Below are 6137 nucleotides of genomic sequence, written 5' to 3'. Positions count from 1 at the left end.
ATGGATGTGACAACAAGAGTTATAATTGTAATACAGATCTCACAATTACCACCCTTATCCAAAGGTACACCTCTCCTTGATATGTCACCCTTATCCCATGGTACACCTCTCATTGATATGTCACCCTTATTTCCTCATAAAATGTAACTGAATCTGATATTTTAGCCAAGAATGGTCTCAAAACAGTTTCTTCTCAAAAACTTTATATCAAGAACTTTCACAATTCCAAAACCAGGTCCAAATCTCCACTTTCAAGAATAATTTACATTTCTTAACTCAAAACATCTTCAAAACATTTTTCAATATTTTGGGCAATAACAGCCCTCATCGAACAAAACATGGGTGGTGAACTGCCCTCATCGGCCAACACTTAAGCGAAGATCAACTAATCTTGACAACACTCACCGGACAACACTCTTCGAACAACACTCTTTGGAAAATACTCATTGGACAACACTTACCGAATAACATTTAGGCGATGAAACACCCTCACCGGTCAATACTATGATCGATAAACACTTGATCCGGACGAGGCTTTGGGCGATAAACACCCAATCCGGATAATGCCTTGTTCGATAAACTTCCTCATCGGACAAAGCGTTGGGTAATGAACACCCACTCCGGTTACTGCCTTGTCCGATAAAGGTCCTCATCGGACAATACTAAAAACAATAAGTGTCCTTACCGGACCATGCATTTGAACAACAATTATATACATACAACAGTTCCATTCTTCAGTATCATCATGTAGAATAGTATATTATCAAAAGCATCATATTCAAATTCAAAGCATTTTGTAAAAATTCACCTTAAAATGCAATAATTGAAGATAATTCACTCAGCAAGAACTCTAATTATGATCACCAAAAATTCAGCTTCACAACTTAGCAATTCACACAGGTTCTCTCCTTTCTTTCTTTCCAAAGATAGGAAGTGAGATCACTTTCTCAAAAATTCTCCCTTTTATACTTTTTCCGTAATAAGGAGGTGAAGGTATAATATATTTAAAACTTCCCCGCCCCCTTCACACTCACATATACACAATATGAATGCATGCATCTTGGATTATAATAAACAAGTAAACAAATAATTATTTTAACCAAATAAACACTTACCAAATTTCAAAATCACCCTAAATTATATAACCGGAACTCGGTTATCACAACTTTCTACCCATTAAGAATACAGAGTGAAAGAATGATACAGACCCTTGAAGATATGCTAAGGGCTTGTATTATTGACTTCGAAAACCTTAGGAAAATCATCTGTCTCTGATCCAATTTGCTTACAACAACAATTACCATTCCAGCATTCAAGCAGCATCGTATGAGGTTTTGTATGGCCAAAAAATGCAGAACGTCATTGTGTTGAAATGAAGTGGGAGAAAAGCAGTTTCTAAGGTATATCTCTGGAAACTCTTAGGCAAAATGGTATGACTCACAGAGTTCAATTTCACTTCTCAGATACATCTTTATGTTAAGGTATCTCGGGTGGAGTGAGTTGGGAAACAATAATACAATATCTAAGATAATCATTAAATTCTTGACTCATATATTCATGACCTCGCTCTGAACGAAGTGTTTTTATCTTCTTGCCAAGTTGATTCTCTACTTCATTTTGAAAACTTTTGAAACCTCAAAACTTTTCAGATTTTTTTTCATCATGTAAACATACATGTATTTAGTAAAATCATCAGTGAAGGCATCTTAGTGTTATAAGCAGATAGATTAACACATAAACCAAAATATGTTTCTATAGAGTGATCCACACACGAACACACCTCAACCTAATGTAGTGCTAGCTCCACAACCCAAATCTTCTAGATTGTATATGTTTCAACAAATAGGTGAATCTTTCTCTTTGTTTTGATGTGGCCAAAAGATATTAAGGGATTAGGGGAATGGGTACAAATCTTATTCTATATATAGGTTAGTGAATTAAAGATTAACCTTAATCTTCCCAACATGGGCCAGACTTTCATTTTGCCTTAATCCTTAAGCCCATTCCCATTAAAAACCCATGGGCCCAATCTTTATTAATTGAATAAAATTACATAAATACATGTACATGTAAAATTTTGTTATTCACATAATTACATTTTGACACATACTTTTATTATTGAATAACCAACTAATATGCATAAACATATGATATTATTCAGGTTTATGATCATTCAATGATGCCATTGAAGCATATGTATGCTTTGTGTAGGACCCTATAGATTTATGTACTATTTAGCCATGTCACGGTTTGACATGTGATGTGGGCATATAAAACTTACAAAAATAATAACAAATCTCGGGCAATTGTAGTGTCTAGCTCCTTTCTTTCTAGTGAACGACCCATGCCCTCTAATGACCCCCACGCCCTTCTCTAACCCTCTTTTGTTCTCGAAGCAAATGTGAAGCAGGTTTTTATATATGGTTCTTTAGAAGCAAATGTTCAACAACCATCTTAGAGGTTTTCAGTCTAGTTTACCATTCCTCTTCTTCCTCCTTTCGTGTTTTTTCTTCATTGAACCAAACCAAAAGTCGGATTTCACGGATTTTGATTCTTCTAGATTTTGTGCATCTCGTGAATTTTGTGGACAAATGCAGATGAAGAAATGTCTGTCTTTTCTAGGATGGTGATGGTTGCATCTCGTGATTCAGATTAGAGTTTTGATTTAGTTTAGGCTTTGCTTTATATTAGGGTTTGAAACAATCTCATTTAGTACAATAATTCATGCAATGAACAACTTCAATTTGTGTTTGATTTTGTTTGTGCTTGTGTTCGATTTGCTTATTTTTCAGGGTGCGTTGTGACGGTTGTTGGTTATGGTACAGAGGATGGTGGATGGTAGTTAATGATAATGGTGAACAAAATGGTGATCATTGCTTTTCATGGTGGATGGTGGATGGTGGATGGTCAGTAGTTGTGGATGGTTGGGAAGGTTTTTGAGGAAGAAGAAATAGGTAAAAAGTTCACATGACCAACTTAATATATATTTTATTCATTATGTTAACTCATAGTACAATATTAATGCGGGGGATGATTTTGGTCTTTAAAACACGAAATAAGAACCATTGATATACTTATCTAACATTAGAGATTAAAACCAAAAAAAAAAATAGCAAAATCATAGACTACAAATATAATTCACTCTAAATTTTATGTTGGTTCATATTTAAATTGATAAAAGTAAAATGCAAACTTGTGTTGTTTGTTATTTAGCATAACAACTTTTTTTCTCCATTAATATATCAAACTTTTAGAAGCCCATATATAGTTCATGTACACTTGGACCCCTTAAGAAATTGCAATTTACAATGTACCAAATAAACTTTGTTTATAAAATTAATCCTTCACTTGCCAAGAAATGGAAATTTTGTTTACATTTATCAAAAGACCAAATGACAGGGTGTTTATTTTATGGCTCAACTCGTATAACCCATCTGTATCCTATCAAACCGTGTAGTTTGAAATTTTTTGCAGTACAGTTGGTATGTTTATATTTTTTAATGCCTTACTATATAGTTTGGTTTGTAGTTTTCTATTACTCAGACCGTGTTCTGTATCAGAAATTATTTTTATTGATATATATATATATATATATATATATATATATATATATAACATAATATATTTAAAAGCTCCTACTTTCAAGCTTGATGAAAGTTGAAAGATGGAACTCAATTGTTTGTTTTATATTTATGTAAAACTTGATTAGAACTTGCAATTTATGTTGTGTATTTTCATTTTATACTAATGTATCGTACGCACTATATGAAACTTTGTTTTGTAATTATGCATGCATCGTTTTCAAATACAAACCGTATAAACCGCACCCCCACACTGCCAGCACCGCTACTATGTGCAAAACTACACTAACAACCAAAACTTGCATCGTTCATCGAAGCTAAATTGTTCTATGAGTAAATTACGTTTTTCGTCCTTATACTTTGTTGAAAATTTCGTTTTATAATCCCCGGCCCCGGTTTTTAGTAATAGCCCCCCGGTCCCGGTCCCGGGTGTGTACGGGGATTAACATCCCGTCCCTGGTCAAACCCCGGACCGTTCCCTAATCAAATCCCATGAAAAATATCCGCTAGTTTAAGTCTACCGGGGATCTCCGATCCTGGGACCCGTTTTAGTAGGGAATCCCTATCCCCGTTCAGGTTGGGTGAGCCGGATTTCCCACTGAGTCGGAGCAAATCACCATCCTTAACGAATGGGTAAGATTTTTGTTCCTACATCTATTTGGGTCACCAAAACATGACGAGCAATGGGGGGAATGGGGTTTGGTTTGGGGGAGGGAAGTAATATAATTATGTAAATATAATATAATAATAATAATATGTCTGTTTATTAAAAAAGTAGAAGAAAATAGCTCGTAAAAGACTATAATATTCATAAGCTAAATGATTTAACTGGCAAAGTCAGTCTAAAAGACGAAAATGGAAATAAAGTGCAAACGACAGTGTATATCTTTTTTATCAGAGGTTGAATCGATCATCAGAAGAAGAACTAGGCCAAAAATTAGGATACATTCTGGGAAACTCAAGCTGAAGAAACTTATTCAATGATCACTGCTAATCGTTTTTGGTCCCAAATATTTGGGGTTGCTTATGTAATAAATGAAGGTCAAGGATGAAAAGCGAAATTTTTAACAAATCATAAGGATTTGTTCTCTTGATTTTAAGATCTAAATCTTTCATGCAAGATGAATAAATAAAACATCGAGGAGATGCTCATGCCTTTTTCTTATACTAGAAGGGTGTTCGTGCAATGCAACGAGATATACCTCAATTTAATATGCAACACAAATTGAAATTAAGATAATCATGGAAGGATAAGAATTTAATGATTCTCTCAACTATTGATCATGGAAAAGCACTACCATTTACATTGACATCTCTGCAATCGTTCATTTGGTCTCTTTCAAGGCTTGAAATATTTCTACATGTTCCTCAAGTTCCCAACTTTCTTTCTGTGGATGACGATTGATCTGGATGAGCTTCCGGCTCGTCTCGATAAATTTCCCGATCTATCTTGATAAAAGTTAAAAATGGTGAGTTATGGTTTTACATAAACAAGCACACAATAAAATAACCGATAGGTTCTCAATCGATCTCGATAAAAATTGAAGGTGTTATTTATGATTTTAAACACAACCACACACCAAGTCAATGGATGGGTTCTGATTAGTCTTGATTGGTTTCAAATGGTGTCGATGGGTCCCATTGGGTTGTGGACCGATCTCGATGTATTCTTGATTGGTCTCAATAGATTCCCGATCCCTCTCCAAAAACTAACCATTAAATGCATCTAGTTTTAGACGTTGAGTTGTCCAATTATTATGTTTCCTTCTAATACTTGTACTATGGATTATGATCATAACCCCAAAGAAGCCTAGGAATCCATATGATTGATGTAAAGTTCAACGTATGTGAACATGTTGGTGAACATGTGTATTGGATGTACGAGTTTCAATAGCGTCTCTTATGATCACTGTATACAATCCCTATTTGATTTGATGAACTTGAAGTCTACTGTGTGAGCCATTTTACGAAGTCGTAGAATAGTCATTAGGGTACATGATATAAATGTGATTTGTCCCTTACGTATGATGTGAATGATGCATATGGGCTCTTGATAGAATGAGATTGAGAAAATACATACAGATGTATCGTATTGAGATGCATCATATATTCGATCTATTCAGAAATCAAGAAACTAAGGGGGTGTTTGGTTCACATAATGTAATTTGATGGAATTGGAATCCATTAAAAGAATTTGACTTTGAAGGAATTGGAATGAAATTTGATGGAATTTGATCATACATTTGATTGGTAGGAATTGGAATGAAATCTCTCAATAGAATTGGAACAATTGTATTTGTTTGGACCATCCCACATATCGCCCCACCCACGCCCTACCAACCACCATGTCACTAATGTCGTCATCACAGCTATCACCCTGCCCCAACCCTGCCCCTACCACTCCTGCCCTTGCTCCACAATAGGTGGGATTGTTGGGGGTAGGCGGGGTGAGGTGAGGCATTGGGGATGGACCAGTGGGTGGCAAGTGAAGACTATAGTGGTAGGATGGTGGTTAGTGGTGGGTTGGAGTAGGGTGGGGGTGTGGGTTGGAGTAGG

The sequence above is a fragment of the Cynara cardunculus genome (genome assembly GCF_001531365.2).
Source record: "Cynara cardunculus var. scolymus isolate 2C chromosome LG 17, CcrdV1, whole genome shotgun sequence".
NCBI classification, from domain to species: domain Eukaryota; kingdom Viridiplantae; phylum Streptophyta; class Magnoliopsida; order Asterales; family Asteraceae; genus Cynara; species Cynara cardunculus.
The sequence above is the reverse complement of the archived record's forward strand: the minus strand, read 5'-3'. Positions refer to the sequence as shown.